Genomic DNA, 27516 nt, shown 5'->3' on the forward strand with positions numbered 1-27516 from the left:
TAAAATATGAATACAAATATTCATATAACACATAATAATTAATATATTATTACAAAAATAATAATATAGGTCATAGAAATGACGTGGCATGAATAACAATTAACGGTCGTTAAATAGTTAACGGTAAAAGATAACGGAAAAAGTAGGGTCGTTACAAGGCCCGTTCAAGATCATCGAACGCATTGGACCGGTAGCTTATCGACTCGAGTTACCGCAACAACTCGCCGGAGTACATAATACCTTTCACGTCTCGAACCTTAAGAAGTGTCTTGCAAAGGAAGACCTCACCATTCCTCTTGAAGAAATCCATGTCGACGAAAAACTACAATTCATCGAAGAACCAATCGAAATCATGGACCGTGAAGTTAAACAGCTCAAGCAGAGCAACATACCGATCGTTAAGGTACGTTGGAATGCTCGAAGAGGTCCCGAGTTTACTTGGGAACGGGAAGATCAGATGAAACAAAAGTATCCACACTTGTTTTCCGATGACGCAAAATAGGTACAATTTTAAAATTTCGGGACGAAATTTATTTAACGGGTAGGTACTGTAATGACCCGCACTTTTTCGATCGTTCTATACTTATAAGATTAATATTTATATAAATTAAACCTTACCAACATGATAAGCAATTCAAATTGTTGAGACTTATGTTTTCAAAGAGAGTTTTACACAACGATTGACCGTCTAGTTTGACCGATGATATCACGAACTATACAATATATGATAATTATACGTTTGTGTATATATATGTATATATACATATTTAACATGATCTAAGGATGTTTTAATATCTCATTTTGTATTAATAACAATAAGTTATAAGTATATTTTAAAACTACTAACTTAAGTTTTCAAAACATTAACCATACGTAACGTTATTTGACATAAATACTTATAACCTATAATGTTTATACATATATCGTATATGTAATGTATTTAATCACTTTTAAAGACTTAAATACATAAAACAATATAAGTATATTCACAAAAGATAGCTATATTTGAATTCTCATTCCATTTTTCACAAAATTTCTATACGTATATCTAGAGTACATGTACTCGTATCATACCTAGCTTCTATACGTATTTACTATTGGTATATACACATCAAATCACCACCAACCAGCCCTTGTTCAATGCCTTATGTATAAGGTAACTACTTTTTTTATCTAGTATGACAATTTCACATGATTAAAAGATTTTTTCACAAAATTACAAACTTATACACCTTTTACACCACCATTTATACTCCATTCCATTTTCATTTTACTACACATTTCCTTTAACTAAAACACACTCTTAAGAAACTCCATAACCATTCAGCTAGTATCCATGAAGATCTAGCCATAAAAACATCACTTAAACACCATAAGAAAAACCTTACAAAAACACTTCAAGAATCCTTTCAAGAACACAAGTTTACTTCCAATCTTTCATCCAACTCCACCACTCTTTTGGTTCTAGGTCTTTACTCCTCTTTTACAGCAATCTTGTCCAAGTAACTTGAGGTAGTAACTTTGTTCATAACCTTATTTGATTCATATATATATAGCTATCTTATTATATGGTATAAAATTTTAACAACAAGAACATAGTTTGAATGTTTTCAAACTTGTTTGCAAACTAAATAGATCCTTCTAACTTAACTTTTAAAATACTTCAAGACCTGTAATATATCATAAATATATTCTAATTTAACAAGGTATAACTTGGTTTTTCAAAGAACACCTTAAAAACTGAATTTACGACGTCGGAGTGCAACCGGGGGCTGTTTTGGGTTGGATAATTAAAAACCATCTTAAAATTTGAATTGGAGGTTTATTTTCTGGAAAAATGATTTTTACTATGAATATGATAACACATAAAAATTTCATGATTTAACTCAAAGTATATGTATTTTTAGAAAAATAATCATTTAAGGTTGTTTACATGATGGAAAATGATTAACTTCATAAGTTTCACTAAAGTTTGACCTATGACCTGTGATTTCGAATACAAACTAAGGTATTTACAGTTCATAGTCTTAAAGAGGGACTCGATCCAAGGAAGTGGCAAGTTGAATCAACGAAAACGGAGTTGTAACGAAGAAACTATGACCAAAACGAGATCGGATATCTAAGACTAGTTTAGCTACGAAAATAATTGGAGAAAATTAAATAAATCACATCTTTTTAAAATAACATGATATTTTATATATATGTACTCATAATTTAATTTTATATGGTTCAGGATCACCCGTAAACAATACGAGAAGATTAATCATAAGATCCCATGATTGTACGCAACACGTCATTTGACAACACCGGTACTTTATGTACGCAACACGTCATTTGACAACACCGGTACCATGGGTCAAGATTAATCTCGACCAATACATATACGATGGGGGTTTTATTTATTTCATTGGGGGTTTATTAAACACCTAAAAATGAACCATTAAAATTGAATTACTAACATCGGACTGCTAACTACGGACTAAGAAATTATTAAAAGTATTAAAAGTATAATAAGTATATATATGTGACGATTGTTTTAAAAAGAAAAGGTATTGATATATTATATATGGATAGGTTCGTGATATCAATCGGAGACCAAGTCAAAATTACATATCTTCAAGACGAAAGTGAGTATATAGTCCCACTTTTAAACTCTAAGTATTTCGGGATGAGAATACATGTATTTTATGTTTTACGTTATGGACACAAGTAACTGAAAAATATATTCTACGTTGAGTTGTACCACTGGAATACTTCCCTGTAGCTTGGTAACTATTATTTACAGCGGTATTGTAAACGCGAATCCTGTTGATAGATCTATCGGGCCTGACAACCCCAACCGGACTGGACGACCAGTATTCAACGGTTGCACAGTACTTCATTTCGTGACTACATTTGGTACGGTGTAGTAAGATTTCATAATAAAGGGAATATGCGACGTGATAAAATGTTAAGTATGGTTACCAAGTGCTCAACCACTTAGAATATTTTTATTAAAATGTTTATATATGAAATCTTGTGGTCTATATATATATTGCTGCCGGCATTAAACCTATATCTCACCAACTTTATGTTGACGTTTTAAACATGTCTATTCTCAGGTGATAACTAAAAGCTTCCACTGCAACATGTTGAATTTAAACAACATCTTGAGTATGCATATTTGTGTCAAAAATAAAACTGCATATCGGAGGATTTGTAATGTAAAATATGCTAGAAATCGTATTGTTATCATCACATGTAAAGTTTGTAAGTCTAAGATTATCGCTAAACGATAATCATCTTTATTTTGTCTAAAGCTTGTATCAAAATAAGAATTATGGTTTGTAATGTAAAATATATGCAGTTGTTCTTTTAAAAATGTCGCATATAGAGGTCAATACCTCGCAATGAAATCATACGTTATCTAACACGTTCTTATGGTTAAGGACGGGTTATGACACCCATGTCTCTATATTGCTATTTGTATTGATATACATGATTTGAAATTTCTGGGTGATTGTTGGGTTTTATATCCTTCATTATTTTTTCGGAGCTTCATGCTTTCGTTTTCTCTTCCCGATTTCGAGTCAAGCAAGTAATGGTCCGGAATTCGTAGGTATGAAATTTAGAATGAACATAGCTAATGCTCTAAGATAGAAATGGTAATGGAATAAATTTTGATTTGTCAAATTACCAGAATATCCTGGAAAAGATAGAACTATCAAGATGATATGTTCCTAATATGTTTGGGAATTGGATAGAATGTAAGAGCCGTGTAACATGGCACATGATGATGGTACTGTGAATCATCACATTCCATTAGAAACTCAACATGACTTACTGTAATATAATGAAGTTGATCAAGTTTCATTATATTATACTAATTCATGCATCAGTTCCCAACACTGCTTCAAAACATTCCTATTTTAAACTCGAAGATTTTAGAACTTAGAAACTAACACAGTTTCTTTTATGTTGTAACGCAGATGTTACGAAGAGATAAATGATCCCGGATAAGAATATTTATGAAAATATCTCCAGAAATATGGAGAATATGTATAACGGAAGATATGAGAATATCTTATAATATCTAAGATAAGATGATGATAAAGAATATCATCCGGGCAAGGTTTAGAACAAAGAGTAGGGTTCTTACTGACAGTTTCAGCAGGCACTGAATCATTTTGATTCTTCGAAGTCAGGTTTAGTTTTCACAATTTGTTCACGGCCTCCTTCATACTTTGCTCAAACCTTTTTCCAGTTTTCAACCTTCTCTTTTTCGGAGCTTTACCAATACATTGTACTTTATCATCAAACTTTTGACCGTTAAAGTCATTTACGATTTTTGCTACTTCATCAGCATTTCAAGAACTACTTCATAGTCCAGGGTGTTTTTCAGAAACTTCACATTCAAAATATGAAATTCTTAGGAATAGATGCTATAGGTATATCTGGAGGAGTTCTGCGAGATTTTCAAAATACTAATTGCGGGTTTGAGAAGTCGAAGTGGAGCTATGACAAAATTAGCTTCCTGAAAAGAAATTGTAGGGTTGTTTTTGCTAATAATTGGCAAAGGATTCAACACGATATGTGTTAAACTATGAATTTGGATTCGAAAGTTGTTCAGGTGCATAAATCTTTTCTTCCGTAGATGAAGTGCGGTTGGTTCATCTTTCCGATCGAGGTGTTTTTAAGGATCATGAAAAGATTTGAACGCGGGATGGTAATTGTCGAGGTACCAATGAGGTTTAAGGTGAAATCAAGTGGCAAACTTGAAGATTAGTTTAGTTTCATCTGTTATAATCAATATTTTAATTCATTTTACTTGTCCATAGTTAGCAGTCTATTAGTCCGATTGTCCAATGGTCCAATAGTTCAACAGTTCAATATATAATTTAATATACATAATTAATACGTATCGTGACCCGTGTACCGGTCTGAGTGTCGATCACAACTCAAAGTATATATATATTTTGGAATCCACTTCGACCCTGTATAGCCAACTCCCACCTTCACATATAGAGTGTCTACGGTTGTTCCAAAATATATATATAGATGGGTCGATATGATAAGTCGAAACCTTGCATACGTGTCCCGTTATTTAAAATGCGTAAAGTACATAAATATATATCATGACCCATTATACAACGTGTTGTCTCAGAATTAATCCGACGTATTGTTGTACATGTGTCCCGACGGTATGTAAAGTGCAGAAATAAAATTGCGAGAATGTAAATTGCAATAAATTAAATGTTAATCAGTTAGGTGGGAACAGTTAGCCGGAATAGTTAGCGTGGAATCTTAACAATATTCATCATAGTTAATTCGTGTGTTTCTAACCAATTTTTAATTTGTCCAATGTTTCTTCTTTATGCCACTTGTTGGATTCTGATAGGTCAAAATCCGAATATGAAATTTGAATGGAAATGGTTATTCTGGGGTGAGCGAATATGAATATCGGTGGTTGTAAGTAGGATAATAGATGACCGTTAAATCAGATTCAAAGAATGTACAGTGTAACTTATTAATGTGAAATCTAAATATTCCTCGGGTACTACCCACCCGTTAAAATATTTTCATCATTAACAGTTTGTACGAAAGAATTTTTAATTACAATCTTTATGAAAATATACTTGCATATATATTTTCTTCGGATGTAATTATAGATTTAATGAGTCAATAAGATATTAAACTCATTTGATTTATCATTAGCACTTGATTACATGATCTCTAAATCATTAGAGATTACATAATTGCCATGTTGAACAAAGGTAAATGAGGTAGAACGATATATAAAGCGAAATTAATCGATGTAGAATGATGTGTAGAACGAAGATTATACTCGAGGTACTCGTGGTGTTGATATCCGAGGTACAGATCGTGATGTTGGGATTTAAGACGTGGTTGTGGTTGGGGTGATAAGGGTATTGTCGACGTTGATGATGGTGGTACGGATTATACTGCCAGTGCTGCTGCTGGTGTTTGTAACCTTCGCATCATATTTTCTAAAGCCACTACCCGAGCGCGAAGTTCGTTGACTTCTTCTCTTACACCGGGATGATTGACGGTTGGGGTGAGCGAATGAACAAGATCTGAAATATGGGATAGTATATAATCGTGACGAGATACTCTAGAAATGAGCGAGAAAAAGGTGTTTCGAGTAGGTTCGCCGGTAAGTGATTCAGGTTCATTGCCAAAAGAGCAATTTGGTGGACGGAATGGATCTTCGATGTGAAATGATTTTCGTATATCGGATGATATTCTAGCTATATAGAATATCTATATATATAAAAGATTTCGTAGACTACAGAGGAACCTACGGCATGTGTCAGGCAAGTCTACAGATGTGCTAAGATATGAATTATCAGATACGCTAAGATTTGAATTTTGTCTATACACTATCGATGCACTAAATGCAGTAAGACGTGTCTAGACTTTGGAATGATAAGCAGGTATTTTCCTAAAGATAATAAGCAGATGGTTTCCGACTAGAAATGATAAGTAAAACTGTTTGACATGTAGACACGATCAAAGTCCAGACTCACTAATGTATCCTAACAACTACTAGTCAGACACACTAATGCAAGGTCTGGTTCGCTAAGACCACCGCTCTGATACCATTCTGTCAAACCCCGTCCAAGTCCCCCTGGACGAAATCATCAATATCTGGTTCAATTGCGATGATCGACTCCAAGTAATGTCTTTAGTATGAGCAAATGCACAGCGGAAGACTTAATTCGTACCTGAGAATAACATGCTTTAAAAAGTCAACATAAAGTTGGTGAGATATATAGGTTTGATGCTAGCAGCGTTATAACTATGAACCACAAGATTTCATGTTTATACAAAATACACTCCTCGTGTATGAAAAGTCGTTGAGCACTTGGTAACCATACTTAACATATATATAATCGCAGCATATTCTTAAATAAACCCTACACTGTACCAAGTGTAGTAACGAAACGAAGTACTGTGCAACCGTTTAAAACTGGTCGTCCAGCCAGGTTGGGGTTGTCAGGCCCGATAGATTTATCAACAGGATTCGCGTTTACGCTCCTCACGTAAATATTAGCTACCAAGTATAAAGAAATATGCCATGGTACAACTCAACGTAGTTTTTATTTTTGATCACTTGTGTCCATAACATAAATCATTTATAAAAACAGCGCATGTATTCTCAGCCCAAAAATATTTAGAGTTTAAAAGGGACTATATACTCACCATACTGTATTTTGTAGTAAAAATACATATATCATCATTGATCAAGTTTAAGGTTGGCCTCGGATTCACGAACCTATATCAAGTATATATATTAAAACCTATAATATAATCAAGTAAGTTTATATATTAATTTTTAGTAATATGCTTTATATTTTCATTTCCTATCTTGTTAATAAATAGTTAATATTTATTTTTAACTTAAGTAAGTTCTTAAATATTAATATACACATACTAATAACTGATAATCTTTATAATAATAATTTTTTTAATAAAAAGATAAATTTAACAAAAATGATATTTTCTAATAATAACGATGGTTTTTGTTATTAATAATAATTTTAATCAATAACGATTCTGTTAATAATAATAATTTTAATCCTAACGATAATAATATCAATATTAGTAATAATAATAATAATTTTTGGTGATATATTGTAAATGATAATATTTATAAAAATAATAATAATAATCTAATTAATTTTGTTAATATTAATAATAATAATATTTAAGATATCAATTTATACTTTAATACCTTAGCAGCATTAAAAAGGAATAAATTGCTCGGGAAGGACTCGAACCCGTGACCTCTCGCTCACCCGAACACTCAACACGCCTAACCATCTGAGCCATCCTATTTTTCTATTTATATATGGATCGTGATTATATTTAACCCATTACTAATGTCGTTCACTAAAGCCCAAGGAGTAAATCACCAAGCCCAATACTTAAATCAAACCCGCTAATTAACTAAACCCAACAAGACAGTCCAGCAGATACTTCGGCCCAATCCAGGTTTATTTAAAAAAATAATGTTCCCTCCTAGAATCGAACCCTGGTCCCCTCGTCTAAACACAACACCTTGAACCTTCTGTCTGCTGTCTACATTTCTATTTTAATTAACAGTCTATAACTATTAATCATGTACTCTTCTGTTTCCATTTTCTTTTCTTCTTTCTTCACCAAAACTTAATCGATTGGGATCAAGAATTATCATAGTCCTCGTCTCTGAATCATCTAATATCGATCATTAAATCACCGTTCATCATCAACGGATCATCATCAACTTTACTAATTATCATTTTCTTCATCCGACATCATTATCGTTATACCTTATATTATCATCATCTAACGTGAAACCATGATTATGCTTCCATGCGCCTCATCAATATCAATCCCGTAACCTATTCATTAACAACTATCATCCTAGTCATCATTACTATCATAATCATCGTAATTTCTAATCATTATCAACTCGTTAAGTAATAAACTGAAATATTGCAGCAGCCTCCAACGAGTACTACAGGAGGAGTCCAACCGAACCTCTAAACAGGCCCTCGGCCCAAGATAAACCCAATCAGATTTTAAGTCCATTAAGCAAATTTAAGTGGCCCGACTGGAAATCAAAACGTGTTCTGTTATGTTACCCGACTCCAAGGATTTCTAAATAAGAAAAAAAAAAACAACAGCTCAACAATCTGCAAGTGGGGTTTATCTATTCAGAAATTGTCGGCCATCAATATTTTTTTAAACGTCCACTAGCTCCTTTTGTGATCATAGCAATTATTTACTCGTTCATTTAAGGTAGGGTCAATCTTTTTTTTAAATGGCCACTATATCAAATCACTTGCCATGATATAAAGTTGGTACCCTATCACTTTTTAAAATAAAACGATGCTAGCTGCTATAGTCATCGATGGTTGCAGCGTACTGTTTGTCAAAGAAATTCAGTAGGTTTTTGCAGTGTACTTCGAGTAGGTTTTATGGCAATTTTGTTTGTGGAAGAAGGTGATAGCGAGGTTAACGGTTATGGTAGTGATGGGGTGGTTGTGGTGGTTCTAGGGTTGAAGCAGGATGGTGGAAACAAGGACATATAAATAAGGTGATGGTTTATGTTGATGGTTTTTCGAAGAAGAAGGGAAAATGTGGAGTTGTAAGGTTGTAGGAGGTTGTGTGGTGGCGCGAAGATGGTGAGATATGGTTAGCCGATGGTTCATCAAAACAACATTAAAGAAGGTGGTTCATGGTGATGGGTGATGAAAACGACAAAGGTGACAATTTGGTTGTGGTGTTGGTGTTTGATGAAAGAGTTATTGACGGTGATCGTTGTGGTGGTGATTGAGGATGTCTGCCTCAACAATAAACGAAGTAGAAACAGTTGTGGGTCAAGGTGGTGTTAGATGGTCTCGGTTACAAGGTGATTCTTCGAATGGTAGTCTCAAAACCAAAGTGGGTTTGGTGTGGTTTCGAGTGGTGATGACCGAAAAAGAAATATGAAATGTTATGGTGGTTCGATGGAAATGGTTTGTGGTTAACAGATTGAAATAGTAGCAAGTGCTTACGGTTTATAAGTGGTGGTAAACGATGGGTTTGTATTGGTGATCACGATGGTTCAAGGTGGTGGATGAGGGTGGCTTTGGTTGTGAGGTGAACGAAGATAAATCAAGAAGAAAGAAAGAGAAGAAGTGTTGTGTTTGTGTGTGTGATTCTCTAAGTCTATATCTCAAGTCCATATGTATATATACTATAATATTTAGATAGTTGAATTGTGGATATCTATTTATCTAGTGCAGGTATATATGCATAAACAAAGAGTAGATAGATGGAGATTAAAAAGAAATAAAACAAAATATGTACTGTAATGAATTCCTTAAATCACGGAGTAGTAATTATAATAATATAATATAATCATAAATATCTATCTCAATTAAATCATAGATTGAAGAAACGTGTGAAACATTTTATTTTATCTATCGACGATTTTCATTCGGGTAATAAATCGTGCTCCATTGCTAAACAGTTACGGATAAAAAGTGTTCCTAAAAATCTCAAATTTTTAGATTAAAAAAAAATATATTTAATTATTTCACTCAATAACTGTTTGAAACCCGATCAAAATTTCTTAATTTTAATAATCACACAAGTATATACACATACATATCTATGTACACATAATTGTTCGTGAATCGTCAGGCATGGTCAAAGGTAACTGTTTATCCGAATAAAGATTTCACACTTCCTAGACTTAAAATTAAGGTTTTTGCTTATCGTGTCAGATACATATAGAAATTAGGGTTTAAATTTGGTCGGAAATTTCCGGGTCGTTACAGTTGAATTTAATTAGGGTTTAATATTTAGTGACGACATGTCATTTCTTTTATCACACTCACCTACTTCCCTGTTTGAGGTGATGTATAATTAACTTTTTACTGCACCTTTTTGTCATTAGTCTGAAATTGTACAATGCTTTAAATAAAGGTTTAATTACTTTACAGTGCACTCAGCTACTGCACCCCTCCTTTCATTTATTTATTATTATTTTTAAATATTTTATCCGTTGGAAAGATTGCAAAACAACACTTTTATTCATCACACAAACGGTTACATTTTTTTAAACTCGAAACAAATTAAACTAAAATACAACACAAAATATTAATCATCTGCGAAGTAGAGTTCACCAGTCATTTCACCATCTGTGAGGTACTCAGGAGACATCGGTTTTTCTGTTGCCGCTTCAGCTGATTCAGCGAGGTAACGATAACCCAACGTCTCTTCATCTTCAAGAACCACATACAGAGAAATGCGTTTACCACGATCTTCAATAGTATCTTTTATAAAGTACCATTGGTCATCGGTAGAGAGATAACTTGCTGGCCTTAAATCCGCATCACAATCGTCTTTATAAAAGTAAACAGCCGTGAATTCACACGGAACTTTTTCCTTCAGAAAGTTTAGCAAGTCTTGTAAACCAACATCACGAATGTCGATATCTTCAAACGAAATTGTGTTGCCCCACATGTATTCCTTCATTTTATTACGGAAATCACCTCCGTAACGAACATCGAATGAAACAATCATTGGGGGAAGTGTTGACATTTTTACTGGTTGGAAGTGTTTTGATTTTGATTTTGAGTTGAGAAGTGTGTGAAATGAGTTGAGTTAGAAGGTGTATTTATAGGTGAAAAAATAGCCGTTTTTAGAAATAAATTAAAAAAAAGGTTTAATTAATTTATCACACTCAGCTACTTCCCTGTAAGCCCATGATGTATAATTAACTTTTTACTGCACCTTTTTGTCATTATTCTGAAATTGTACAATGCTTTAAATAAAGGTTTAATTACTTAGGGGTAGGTTGAATGTAATTAGGGTTTAATTATCAGTAAATTAAATAGAAATTAAAAGTAATTTTTTTTGATTTTTTAAAAATAATTTTTTTAAATTATGCAAAAATTATTATTAAGTAATTTTTAATTAATTACTTAAGTAATTATATTGTTTTTTAAATTATTAATTTATTTAAAATTTAAAATAATTTTATAATTTATAAGTAATTAATAATAATATTTAAGTAATTAAAAATTATTGTTAAGTAATTTTTTATAATTTATATGTAATTAATAAAGAAAATAAATAAAAAAACTCACTCCACCAAAATTTTCAGCGGCGCCTAAATATTTTCGTTTCCCTCCATTTTATTCCCGGACGATTTATCGTCCGGGATGTGTCATCCGGCAAAAAATCGGCAGAAAAGCTGAATTGTTGGCTTCCTTTTTCACACTTTCACCTACCAAAAACACTCACACACTTCCGGCGAAATCGAGCGGTTTCCGGCATTTTCGAGCTTCTTTCACACCAAATCCAACAATCTTTTATCCCAATCACTACCAAGGTATGTTCTTCACTTTTTTCTTTTTTAATTTTGATTCTTTTTCATGTTTAGTTTGTTAAAACCCCAAATCCGAAAATTGGGGTTAACATTTGATAATTGTTGTGATTATATATGTTTTAGCTTATGATTTTCATGTTTAGTTTGTTACTATGCTTATGTTTGTTGATTTCTTGAATATTTTGAGGCTTTAAATCCGAATTTAGTTAGTAAAGTGGTGGGTTTTGTGATGAAATTGTCAAGAACATGAAATTGTTGTATGACAATATGTTTAGGTTCATGAATTTCATGCTTAGTTTGTTAAGTTGCTTAAGTTTTGATTATAATTGTTCCTAAAATTTAATTTTAATTAGTAAATTGATAGGTATACAAGTTTAATTAGAAAAATTAGTATAAGTATATACTTATATAATTATAAGTATACAAGTATAAGTATATAAGTATGTAATTATAAGTATACAAGTATAAGTATATAATTATAAATTTTATTGTTTATGTTTATGTTTATGCTTATGATTATGCTTAGGTTTATGTTTATGTTTATGTTTATGTTTATGTTTATGTTTATGCTTATGCTTATTGTTGTATGCTTATTGTTAGGTTTAGTGGTTAATTTCGAAATAGTTCTACCTTAGGTTCGAAATTAACCAATCCTATAGAATACCCGTCCAAGGTTAATTCATTAGAAATTAACTTTGGAAGGTCCCCTTTTTGGGACCGCTTTCTGCGTGTTTTGTATAAATGTATATGTATATATCATTGTTCTATTAACTTTTATTTTGTATTTATGCAGATGAATTTCTTTGCTATGCTTTTCCTAATGATGGCCGGGATGGTCGGGGGGGCCGGGGGGACGGGGGCCAAAATAATCGGGGTAAACGGGGAAAAACACAAAACATAGGTTTGCGAAAGTTGAGGAATGCTCATGGAAAACTCCCGATTGACTTTGATATTAAGTTGAAAACCATTAATCTGATAGGCGACAATAGTGCAATGTTTGTTAATTTGATATCTAGTGTTGTTCGGAAACCAAGCTTCCCAAAATATTACAAGTGTTGGGCGGATGTGCCATCATCTTTCAAAGACGACGTCTGGGTTGATATACGCGTAAGTTTAATTAATTACTACTTATATATATATATATATATATATATATATATATATATAGTTATATACGTATATATATATATATATATATATATACTTATATATATATCTATATCTATATATATATATATACACACTTATATATATATACACTTATATATATATACATATATATATTTATATATACATATATATATATATATATATACATATATATATATATATATACATATATATATATATATAGATATATATATATATATAGATATATATATATATATATATATATATATATATATATATATATATATATATATATATATATATATATATATGTATGTATGCGTTTCTTATATATAATCTTTTAATATATTTATTACTTTTTATCGTAGAATTACTTTCAAATTGATACATGGCTAGAAGGTGAGCATGCAGCTGAAATCCGAACGGGTATTAACAAGATTGCGGCGGCACGATGGAAAAACGCAAAAAGTGAGTATATTGGTTATTACGAATTCCTCGAAGGAGAATATCCGAATGATATAAATTTCATTCGTGCGAACCCACCCGAGGATTGTGAAGCCCGAGAGTGGGAGCCTTTTGTTGACATGATGCTTGACGAAGCATATCGAAAGCGTTGTGCTCAAAATAAAAAAAAACCGGGCTGAAGTCAAATACAACAGTTTGCATGGTGCCAAATCGATAGTTAAACATTTGGTAAATTACTTGCACCTACTTGTTTTTAATGTTTTATATAAATGATAAAATGTAAGAAAATGGGTTATTTGATTTTATACATTTAAGTTATTTATTTATGTGTTTGTAGCACGAACGTCAAGCCAAGGATTTGGAAGTCGGTCCTATAAAAAATTACAAGCTCTTGCACAAACCCAAGGATCGTACCAAGTGGAATGATTCGTTCATACCGAAAAAAAATTACGTAAGTGATACATTTTTATAGATTATGGTGTACTTCTTATAAATATAAGTATAAGTCAATTGGTGTACTCCCGATATATATATATATATATATATATATATATATATATATATATATATATATATATATATATATATATATATATATATATATATATATATATATATATATATATATATATAATATAATGGTTTTGTAAGTGATACATTTTTATACGTATGTATGTATATATAAATAATGATATGTTAGTAATATTTATATTTTTTTAACTTTGTAGAAAGATATGAAGAGGTTGTTAAAAGAATTTCCCGGCACCGACGAGGAAGTTATCATGGAACAAGTTTTGGGCGAACGACCGGGACACCAACGCGGATTGGGCCCGAAGATGCCAAAGTCGGTAACTAATTCTGAATCTTCATCGTCTACCGGTCGGAGTCGTCAACCCGAAATACCACCACAACCATACTACACGCCGGCCGACATTGAACGAATAATTGCTTTTAATAATATGCAAATTCCCGACGATGTTCGACCAAGATTTGGCTATCCTCCCGGTACTTCCACTACCGGTACTTCCAATACCGGTACTTCCACTTCCGGTAACCCGAGCTCTTACCATGACTTTGATAACGATTTGTATAATGATGCATTTGACGGTTTGTAATTTGTTTGGTGTGCGTCAAGACAATTATGAAATGGTTCGTACGTTTTGTAAACGATATTTTACTTTGTAGTTTTTCGGATATTGTAATGCATGTTTGGACAAGTGTATGTTTCAAGACTTTTGTTTAGTGTTATTATGGTATTTTGTGAATTCGTAATCGTTATTATATAGCAGGTTTTTCATTTGTAAATGTGCTGGAAACTGCAGTTTTGTGCCGTATTATTCGGCTGGAAATGCAGAAACCAAATCTGCTAAAAATGCAGATAATGGCTTTCCCAGACGACTTATCGTCTGGGAAGAGTCGTCCAGGAAACGTTACGACGTCATTATGACGTCATTATTCCAGCGTTGTTTAACGATTAAATAAAATAAATATTAGTTTAATATTATAACGGAGAAACGACTTCTCGTCCGGGAAGAGTCGTCCGAGAAAACCGTCCACGAATGCAGCGTTGAAAGTCAAAGTGGGGCCCACGTGTGCGTCCGGGATGAAAAAGTCGTCGTCCAGGAATACTTTCAAGGACGGACTTTCCCAGACGACCTTTCAGGGACGAAAGGTCGTCCGGGATCACTTTCGGGGACGAGTTATCGTCCGGACCTTTCGTCCGGCAAGACCTCGTTTCGTCCGTCATTGAGACACTACAAGGAAAAATAAACTAGTTCAATACAAAAACAAGATATTGACAACAAGATAAACACCAACACCAAATTCAACACAAATTCACAAACTAAGATATCATGCTCATGAGTTGAACAAAATGAGAGATCTAATATGTGTTCATTATTAATGCGCTGAATCCGTTGGTTAAAGAACACATAATAATAAATAACCATTTATAACTAATGGACTTGATATTTAAGTATATACTTGATGAGACACCAACAAGGTTGCAAAATTCACTATTCGGGGATTAATCGGTCAGGACTTTGGAAGGAGTAATCGACAATTCGGAGATTAGTCGGATTGTATTTAATACATTTAAATATTAAATTTCAAAAATTATATGTGCACTAACCTGCATGCAAATCGGAACATATTCCTTGCGCACTTTAAGAATGATAGCCTTGTTGCTTGTCTCGATGCAATGTGTTATCCAATTCAATGTCAGTGATCGTACAAGTGGAACTTTATTTTTGACAGCTGCTTTAACATCTGTAGTGAATCCATTTATTTAGGTGGATATTACTCCACTTAGAGAGTTGAAAGAATTATCTTAAGAGCATGAAAGCCGATAAAAGTAAATTTATATGCAACCATCAAATTTCACCTATATGTGCACATCCAAATGCACCATTGACCGAATTTACTAATATTTGTTTACCACAATGGATATGGACAGGGGCGGACCTATTAAGGGTCAGGGTGGGGCACCCGCCCCAGTGGATTTGCAATTTTTAGTGTAAATTTTTTTGGTTTTTTGATTTTGCCCCCGGTGGAATTTTTTTTTGCCCCAAGCCCTTCGTATTTTGAACAAAAATCTCTAAATTTTGCTCAAAAAACTCTATATTTTGCCCCAAAACCTCCATATTTTGCAAAAAAAAAAAAAATCTCTACTCATTAGAAAAAAATTTCGCCCCCGGTGAAAAAATTTCCTGAATCCGCCACTGGATATGGATATTCTAGTCTCTAATACAGAATAGATTGAATTATTATATTGTTCAGTAAACCATCTATCTATCCAAGTATTATAACAAAATACTTGTTGATAATATTCAGAAAATAAAGGCAAGAAAACTAAATTATAAACTGTCCATTTTAGTACCTTCAACGATATCAGCAAGAGTCACAGATCCAGCCTTGTGGATTGCTTGGAGAGTATTAGTAAGTGCTTCAGTCATGGTAGGCTTTTTCTCTTTCAATTTTTCCTTTAAGGAAAAAAAGGAAAAAAGATGAAGTTAAAAAAAAAAAAAAAAAAGGAAGGTCAAAATAATATTACAACGTGCAAGGAACTCCATTACCAATTATTAGAAACTCAAAAATTAATTAAAAAAAAAAACAACTTAGCAATGTGAAACATGTTAACAGCCCACACCAGTAGCTGTATGAATACACAAGTAAACATGCATGATCGAATGTACACTCTTACAAGTAAAACGGGCAGTATAAAGCGTGCACAAGTGGAAAAATTAGTTCTTAGTCCCAGTGCAAGTTTGCCAATGGCTACGACTGCTTCAACTCCAACAGCAATATTTACATCGATTATAAGCTGCAAAGAGAAACAAATTCAAAATTACAATGTGGATTATAAAATAACTATGTCCGACAAGAGCAAATAAAATTCAGGAAATTTTGAAGGATATGGACAGTTATAAATACCTACCTTCTTAAGTGTACGACATATTTCTGTAAAATCTCCGGCAGCAATCCTCTTTGTAGAAGCAAGCTTAGTCAATTCTGCAACAGCCTCTTTCCGCTCAGACCACTTGGTAGCTTTCTGACATATCAAATTACTGTAAATATGGTATTCGTGCGAGTATAAAATTAATATTAATATTAAATATTAAATAGTAATAACATGAATGTAAACATGGTTACTGATTTTCCTAAACTAAACAAGAAGCACTCACTACTCATTTCCAAAACCCTGACTTGTCTAAAGGTGTTATGATATCAACAGGGTCAACAAGTTCATATTCATCTATTTCATGCAGATCTGCAACACAGATTCACATCAGTACAAATTCATTCGTTCACAATTGCTTAAGAAAAAAAAAAAAAAAAAAAATTTGTTCACAATTGTACGTTCTATAAACCCTGTTAATTTAATCGCATACCCTCAGCAGAAGAGTCTTCAGAATGAGCAGCTCCCGCATCCTCAGCCTCAACTTCCTGATCTGGTTCTTTGTCTTGCTCGGATCTGGCGAGAATTGGTAAATATGATCAAAACTCTTATCATCACCAATAATAATAATAATAATAATAATAATAATAATAATAATAATAATAATAATAATAATAATAATAATAATAATAATAATAATATTAGTAACTAAGACTAAGACTAGCATGATGTAAAGATGTCAAAAACCTTATTTTGCGAGTAGACTTAGCAGTCCCCGTGACATTGGCAAGATCAGCATCCAACTCTTTTTTCTTTTTATGTGAAAGAGAGAGGTATTAGTAGTAATTTAAGAAAAGTTAACTGTTACTGTTTTTATATATTGTTTATATAAGTTAAATAGTAAGTGATGACCATACATACCATTGTATCCCTCATTTTCACAAACAATATGGACTTAACAGGGTCTCTACCAATCCAACGACAAAGCTCAAGTGTTAGTCCTTTGGATGAAGCCCGGACATTTTGATCTTGATGTTCAAAAAGTTCCGGAAGCATCTTTAAAATTCTCTTTGGCGGCACAATCTTTGAACCAAATTCACTGTTATTGAAATAAAGACATCAATAAAATAAATAACAGAAAAAAAAAATGTTTTAAAGTTTAAACCTTTCAAGTATTGAAAGTTTAGAAAATTCAAACACCAAACCTTAAGGCTTGAAACATGACATCTATGGCAGGTACAACAGCTTTAGCGACTTTATTCTTGATTGCTTTATCCATAGCATCCTATCAAGAAAAAACAACTAAATAAGAAGAATGACACCTCATACACAAAACGATTGTAGAAATGAATATTGGAATTCAACTTCAACACAAATTGTCTAGTCTCCTTTTGCAGTTGGTTATTTTCGTAGCGCAATAAAACACACTTCACAACTTTCAAAGCTAGAGTCGATCATTGTATTGTCAAAGGTAAAATTGGTTAGAGCAAATATTACTATGAAATTATAGCCATCCTGGAACCAACTACCTACATATATTGGAAGGTTTGCTGATCATTCAAACAGCACTCGGGAAAAATCGAACTTCTTGTAGATGAGTGAGTACCAAATGCATTAAAAAACTTGCAACGGTATTATATATCCACTATGGGGAGTCACAAGATGGAGACGAGTCGGTCCAGACCTTGAAACGATTAGTCAGTTGAGAGGACTAGTCAGACGTTGACCACTGTTGACTTTTTAATAAACATAGATATATCAAACATAAATAGTAAAAAATATTTCAGACACATTTATAGAGCACAACATCTAATTTTTGAAAATATCAAAATTTTGAACTAACTTTGACCAGCCTTGACTTTTGCTTATTTTGACCGCCTCTGACCACCCAACTCAGACCCGATTCATACTTACATTGACCCGACTCATATTGACATTGACTGACTTTGTCACTTTGTCCTGACTTTTTAGTATCACGACCGTCTGACTGACGTTTTAGAAGTTTTTGGGCGAGACGGACGACATTAGATGGGGAAAAACATTACATTAAATTAAAGTAAGTATTCATGAAAAGATACAATTAGAAGGGTGCGGAAACTATAAAGAAAACATGAGTTTAGATTTAGCTAACCAAAAATAATAAGCAATAATTCTGCATCAAACTTACCAAAAATACATCCACAGCCTCCAATTCCACCCACAGCATAAACACAATTTGTGCCTTCTCCACCGTCTTTGGCCTCCCTGTAAGACATTTCGCCACAATTGAATCGCAAACTTCCTTCGCGTACCTACATTAATACATAATAGCATCTTCAAACATTGTACATTTTGATATAACCAACATATATTGCTTCAAATTAAAATAGTACTTCCACTTGCACTATCTACAATGTAAATCCAACAGTCATTGTAAATATTTCATTTTTAATATACATTTACCAGGTAGAACACCCTTCACCCAAAACAAAACAAAAAACAACGTAAATTCAACATCAAAAACGTAGCGAGACTAAATGCAACACTGAAATCTTGATTATTGATAAATAATAAAACACAATATTTGCAACCATGCAAAACCTGTTGGGATTTAACAAGTTCATATATCTTAAAACCTTTTAAGAATCATTATAAACGGAAGCGTGTAATTATCATATATTACTTGTTATCTTTAAACCAATTTATAATTAAATCCCACAAGGATCAAGTTGTTAAATATATGCTTACAATTAACAAGAAAAGAAGTGATTCAATACCTCCTCAAAACCAAGTTTGAGGGCTGTTTTGAAGGCTTAAGATGATGATGAAGATGATAGAACAATACACCAAACCACCCTTGAGTTGGTTAAACCTTTATCACCTTGAAACCTAGCTCGAAACCCACTTTCTGCCCTTGAGAAAACCGAACAGCAGCAGCTGTATTTGAGCAGAAAGTTTGATGAGTTTTGATGGCTTTTACGCTTCTAACTTGAAGCCTCAAGTGTTGCATACCCCAAGCAATAACCCCAACACCTTTTGCCTTTAGTTGGTTAGGATTTTGGCACTTGTTCAAGCTTCCAAATGACCTTACGTTCTCTCTTTTCTGCTGGAAAAAAACTGACCAGAATGTGAGAGAGAGAGAGAGGTAATGTTTTTCACTTGAAATGTTGTGTTATGCATGTGTGTTTTGATTCCCACAAGTCATGGTCCTTATGCACATGCACATGAGAAGTTGTGCTCTTGAAAAACACAAGAATCAAGCATGCTTGTCCCTCCATTTTGATATTTACATGTTTTATAAACCTTTTATAAAATATAACACAACATAATTATTTAAACCTATAAATAATATATATATAAATTATCCAAATAATTTATTTCAAGTGATAATATTTTAGAAACCGATTTTCTAAAATCCAAGTGTCGCGTATTCATTTAATGATCCGTTCATTAAGATTAAATACGTATAAGGTGTCGGTAAGCGTGTTATTGGGTATGACCCGACTTGGATCATAACATATTAGCCACATTGATTTAATACGTCTCTCGGGCATACGAAATACTTTCAATCTTCCACTTGCACGAGAAACGTAAGAAATTAATGCAAGTGACGGATACCACCTAACGACCGTCCATCACCCCCAATATGTTATGACTTTGTGCCATTCAATAACATCATCCCTTTCGAGTTCCCATCTCGAATATGAATAGGTGAATCTTTTCATTATATCCTTTCATCCTAGATGTCATGTTAAATCCAAGAGATACAGAGTGATCACTCTCTTTCTAGATTTAACTTTATCAGGCCTTAGACATCTGACTCTCAACGAATAAGAGGGACAAATTCCATCTTGACTACATACGTCCTAAATATGTACCCTGCATTGTACCTGAGCTCTTCCTTATGAACTACCATATTTCAGAATAGCGAAGGAAAGATTCAAGGCACAATACTTGGTAAATATCTGAATCCAATATGTATCTCAGGTCAGAGGATACAATGATATTCGCCTTTACTCAAGATTACATGTGATCAACCACAAAGGCTCCATTTAGCAAATCTTGAGGGCGGGTCTTCCAATATTTGCATCCCACAAATATCTATGAACCTTGGTAGCAACCTTGCCCCACATTCAGTCCGTGAATGTATACCAATCCAAGTTCATAATAGTCTAAACCTCACACTTGTTCCCACAAATGTGATCGACTACGGAATTTAGAATAATTACTTATTCATGGATAAAATATGCAAAATAGGAACATAACTCAAAATAAATTAAACCATAATTATATTAATGAGTTTGAACCACTTCGTTCCGTTACAATACTTAAAACAGATCATAACCAATCACTAGAATATCGAAGCCCTAATGCACTAACATGCCCTTCATGTTTTGCTCCATGTAAGAGCTTCGTGAGTGGATCCGCTATATTAAGATCTGTGTGAACCTTGCGAATACATATCTTTCCTTTTTCAACTTCATCCCTTATGTAGTTGAATCTCCGCTCAATGTGACGGGTCTTTTGATGAGCACGAGGTTCTTTGATTTGAGCAATCGCACCCTCGTTGTCACAAAAGATCTCAAGAGGGTCCTGAATGGAAGGGACTACTCCTAAGTCGTCGATGAATTTCTTCATCCATACAGCTTCCTGAGCTGCCAATGATGCGGCGATGTACTCTGACTCTGTAGTGGATAGAGCAACAACATCCTGTTTTGAACTCTTCCAAGAGACCGCACCTCCATTTAATGTGAAGACATAACCGGATTGTGATCGAGAATCATCACGATCAGTTTGGAAACTCGCATCCACGTAACCTTTTACTGCAAGTTCCTCCTCACCAGACCCGTATATTAGAAACATATCCTTAGTCCTCCTAAGGTATTTCAATATACTTTTAACAGCAACCCAATGACTGTTTCCAGGGTTATTCTGGTATCTACTTGTCAAGCTGAGAGCGCATGACACATCCGGTCTAGTGCATATCATTGCATACATGATTGACCCAATGGCAGAAGCATATGGGACTTTCTTCATTCTCTCCTGTTCATCTTTCGTGGTGGGGCACTGAGATGAACTGAGAAGTGTTCCCTTTTGAATAGGTACCAAACCTTTCTTAGAGTTCTCCATCTTGAACCTTTTCAAGATCTTTTCAATGTATGCACTTTGATTTAAACCTATCAGTTTCTTAGATCTATTCCTGTAGATCCCAATCCATAAAACGTATTGTGCTTCTCCAAGATCCTTAATGGAGAAACATTTACTTAGCCAAGTTTTAACTCCTTGCATTGCCGGAATATCATTTCCAAATAACAATATATCATCCACATATAGTACAAGGAACATGATAGTGCTCCCACTAGCTTTCTTGTATACACAAGCTTCATCACCATTTTTAATGAAGCCAAATTTCTTGGCCTCCTCATTAAAACGATGATTCCACATTCTAGATGCTTGTTTCAATCCGTAGATTGACTTCTTTAACTTGCATACCTTCTTAGGATATTTCGGATCAACAAAACCTTCAGGCTGAACCATGTAGACATCTTCCTCAAGATGTCCGTTTAGGAAAGCGGTCTTGACATCCATTTGCCATATTTCATAATCATAATGAGCAGCAATGGCAAGTAATATCCTAATAGACTTTAGCATTGCCACTGGCGAAAAAGTTTCATCATAGTCAACCCCTTGAGTTTGAGTGAAACCTTTTGCTACAAGTCTAGCTTTATATGTATCCAAGTTTCCATGTATGTCGGTTTTCATTTTGAACAGCCATTTACAATCAACTAGCCTAGAGCCAGGAGGTTGCGCAACAAGTTCCCAAACTTAGTTGTCATATATGGATTGCATCTCAGCATTCATGGCTTCCTGCCATTTATCTTTATCAATCCTTGATAAAGCATCTTGGTAGTTTATTGGTTCATCCAAATCAACCACATAGCAACCATCCATGAGAAACCCATATCTCTCAGGAGGATTACTAATCCTACCAGATCTGCGAAAGTCTTGTGTATTTTGATCATCCATCTGATCACTCTCAACATTTTCATGTTGAGTGCTAGTGTCAGCCAATTGTGTATCATCTACTTGATCTTGAACCTCTTCAAGATCTATCTTCCTTTCACTTTCGCCTTCCATTAGGAACTTAGTTTCAAGGAATTTAGCCTTCCGAGCAACAAATACATTCTGCTCGGAAGGATCATAGAAATAGTATCCCATATCATCCTTGGGATATCCTATGAAGATACACTTCGTAGATCGAGCATTCAGCTTATTAGGGACGTAACGCTTAGGGTAAGCTTCACATCCCCATACCTTTAAGTATGATAGAGATGGAGGTTTTCCAAACCACATCTCATGAGGTGTTCGTTCCACTTTCTTGGTTGGGGCCATATTTAAAATACGAGCCGCTGAGCATAGACAATAACCCCAGAATGATAGAGGTAACGAGCTTCTAGCCATCATAGATCGAACCATATCCATCAGGGTTCGGTTTCTCCTTTCGTACACTCCATTAAGCTGGGGTGTTCTGGGTGGAGTAAGTTGTGAGATAATCCCACAATTTCTAAGATGATCCTGGAAGGCTTCGCTGAGGTATTCACCTCCTCTATCGGTACGAAGTACCTTAATTGTCTTGTTGAGTTGATTTTGTACTTCGTTTTGATATTCTTTGAATGCTTCAAAAGTTTCATCCTTATGTCTTAATAAGTAGACATATCCGAAACGACTGAAGTCATCAATGAAAGTAACGAAGTATCTTTCACCATTCCTAGTCATGGGCTTAAAAGGTCCACATACATCCGAATGTATTAATCCTAATAAGTCTTTAGCCCTTTCATAGGTCCCTTTGAAAGGTGCTTTAGTCATTTTGCCTTGTAAACAAGATTCACACACATCAAACGAGTCCAGTTCATTTGATTTCAAAAGGCCATTCTTTTGAAGTGTATGCATTAGACTCTTGTTTATGTGACCAAGGCGACAATGCCATAAGTAGGAATCACTCAAATCCATTTTGAGTTTCTTGGTGCTAGTATGGTATATCGAGCTACTAGATGATGTGTCATCGTGAACCAATTCATAAATTCCATTTGAAGGCGAAGCCTTAAAATAAAATACATTATCTAAATAAACGTGGATATCATCATTAACAAAATTAAGATAAAACCACATTGTTTTAAACGGGAAACTGAAATAATGTTTCGACATAAATCCGGTGCATACAAAACATTGTTCAAAATAAGTTCCAAACCACTTGGAAGTTTTAATACAAAGTCTCCTTGAGCCTTCACTTGCACTTTGGCTCCATTACCCATAAGGAGACTTGATGTTCCCGTTTGCTTGCTACTTCTTTTGAACCCCTGCAAAGAATTGCAAATGTGAGTTCCACATCCAGTGTCTAATACCCATGTATTAGAAGAAGTAATACTAAGCTCTATATATACCATATATATGTTACCCGAGGATTGCCCCGCATCCCTCTTTTCCTTCAACTCCTTAAGGTAGACCGGGCAATTGCGTTTCCAGTGACCCATTTCACCGCAACTGAAGCACGGGTCTTCCTTGGGGTTTGCTTGTCCGGCAACCTTTTTCTTCTTGTTCTTGTTTTTGGTTGGGGTAACCATCCTCCCCTTTCCCTTGCCTTGATGGGCGGGTCCTTTCCTCTTAGCCGCCTTTGGCTTAGAGGTGTTGATACCTTTGGACCCACCATCATTGATCATTAGCACGGGTGAAGCCCTCTTACCCATGCTAGCAGCAGCAGCCTGAACAGGCCTCTTCCCACCAAGCATGCTAGCAGCAGACTTCTTTTTAGCACATATTCCATCACAAGCCTGCCAATATAAATATCACACAATGTTATTTTTCAATAAATTTAAGATATAACACTATTCTTACAAAACTATATTCTTATTAGTGAGTGCTTCAGTCATGGTAGGCTTTTTAAACAATTTTTATATGGAAGCTATGTTACCAATATCTTCTTAAACAATTTTTGACTGTTCAACATATTCGAGCAGCTAAGTTCATGAACAAATTATTTGCAGAAAATTACTAAAATAGTATACAAATACAAATAACAACAAAAAGAAACACACCTCTGCAGATGATCGAGTTCCACCAGAAGATTGGACTACAACAACAACAACAACAACACAAAAAAGAGTAAGTCTTACAAGTACGATAGTTATGTTGTGTTATCATACATGTGTAAATACATATTTAAAGAAACATAAGTATCACAAAACCTGCGCCTCCCACGGTCGAAGCACCACCTCCAGAAACACCAATCATTTCAGATAGCTTTTTTTTCCTGACATCGTCAAGTTTCTCCAATGATTTCTTCAATGGCTCCATGCCAACCAACTTTAAGGAGGTAGGGGGGGGGGGAAGAAGACAAAACAAGTGTTAAATATGATATACTAGTGGCTTATACTGATCATTTAAGAAGAAAAAAAATGGATAGCCTACCTTAGTTATTGCCGCCAAGACTGAAAATGCGGCGTCTCTGACATCAGGTGTCCCGTCATTGAGACACTACAAGGAAAAATAAACTAGTTCAATACAAAAACAAGATATTGACAACAAGATAAACACCAACACCAAATTCAACACAAATTCACAAACTAAGATATCATGCTCATGAGTTGAACAAAATGAGAGATCTAATATGTGTTCATTATTAATGCGCTGAATCCGTTGGTTAAAGAACACATAATAATAAATAACCATTTATAACTAATGGACTTGATATTTAAGTATATACTTGATGAGACACCACCTAGGTTGCAAAATTCACTATTCGGAGATTAATCGGTCAGGACTTTGGAAGGAGTAATCGGCAATTCGGGGATTAGTCGGATTGTATTTAATACATTTAAATATTAAATTTCAAAAATTATATGTGCACTAACCTGCATGCAAATCGGAACATATTCCTTGCGCACTTTAAGAATGATAGCCTTGTTGCTTGTCTCGATGCAATGTGTTATCCAATTCAATGTCAGTGATCGTACAAGTGGAACTTTATTTTTGACAGCTGCTTTAACATCTGTAGTGAATCCATTTATTTAGGTGGATATTACTCCACTTAGAGAGTTGAAAGAATTATCTTAAGAGCATGAAAGCCGATAAAAGTAAATTTATATGCAACCATCAAATTTCACCTAGATGTGCACATCCAAATGCACCATTGACGGAATTTACTAATATTTGTTTACCACAATGGATATGGACAGGGGCGGACCTATTAAGGGTCAGGGTGGGGCACCCGCCCCCAGTGGATTTGCAATTTTTAGTGTAAATTTTTTTGGTTTTTTGATTTTGCCCCCGGTGGAATTTTTTTTTGCCCCAAGCCCTTCGTATTTTGAACAAAAATCTCTAAATTTTGCTCAAAAAACTCTATATTTTGCCCCAAAACCTCCATATTTTGCAAAAAAAAAAAAATCTCTACTCATTAGAAAAAAATTTCGCCCTCGGTGAAAAAATTTCCTGAATCCGCCACTGGATATGGATATTCTAGTCTCTAATACAGAATAGATTGAATTATTATATTGTTCAGTAAACCATCTATCTATCCAAGTATTATAACAAAATACTTGTTGATAATATTCAGAAAATAAAGGCAAGAAAACTAAATTATAAACTGTCCATTTTAGTACCTTCAACGATATCAGCAAGAGTCACAGATCCAGCCTTGTGGATTGCTTGGAGAGTATTAGTAAGTGCTTCAGTCATGGTAGGCTTTTTCTCTTTCAATTTTTCCTTTAAGGAAAAAAAGGAAAAAAGATGAAGTTAAAAAAAAAAAAAAAAAAGGAAGGTCAAAATAATATTACAACGTGCAAGGAACTCCATTACCAATTATTAGAAACTCAAAAATTAATAAAAAAAAAAAAACAACTTAGCAATGTGAAACATGTTAACAGCCCACACCAGTAGCTGTATGAATACACAAGTAAACATGCATGATCGAATGTACACTCTTACAAGTAAAACGGGCAGTATAAAGCGTGCACAAGTGGAAAAATTAGTTCTTAGTCCCAGTGCAAGTTTGCCAATGGCTACGACTGCTTCAACTCCAACAGCAATATTTACATCGATTATAAGCTGCAAAGAGAAACAAATTCAAAATTACAATGTGGATTATAAAATAACTATGTCCGACAAGAGCAAATAAAATTCAGGAAATTTTGAAGGATATGGACAGTTATAAATACCTACCTTCTTAAGTGTACGACATATTTCTGTAAAATCTCCGGCAGCAATCCTCTTTGTAGAAGCAAGCTTAGTCAATTCTGCAACAGCCTCTTTCCACTCAGACCACTTGGTAGCTTTCTGACATATCAAATTACTGTAAATATGGTATTCGTGCGAGTATAAAATTAATATTAATATTAAATATTAAATAGTAATAACATGAATGTAAACATGGTTACTGATTTTCCTAAACTAAACAAGAAGCACTCACTACTCCTTTCCTATTACTACATCACGCCCCCTTTCAGTGTAGGGCGGATCAATCCAAATTTGCAGCCTTCTGCAACGCTCAGACATCATCAAGATCCGGGACGTACCACCACAACCATAAAAGCGTCGACCGTACTGGATTCATCCGACAAGCAAGTTTTGACCACCATCTTTGAACCACATGTTCGACAGAATTTCACAACAAAAGTTTCTTCTG

General features: G+C 34.0%; 1 pseudogene; it reads right to left on the reverse strand.

Moving 5' to 3' along the window:
* Nucleotides 1–27516, reverse strand: part of LOC139854434 (protein MOR1-like) — a 112419-nt pseudogene that overhangs the window by 44333 nt on the left and 40570 nt on the right.

The sequence above is a fragment of the Rutidosis leptorrhynchoides genome, chromosome 6, assembly GCF_046630445.1.
Source record: "Rutidosis leptorrhynchoides isolate AG116_Rl617_1_P2 chromosome 6, CSIRO_AGI_Rlap_v1, whole genome shotgun sequence".
Taxonomy (NCBI): Eukaryota; Viridiplantae; Streptophyta; class Magnoliopsida; order Asterales; family Asteraceae; genus Rutidosis; species Rutidosis leptorrhynchoides.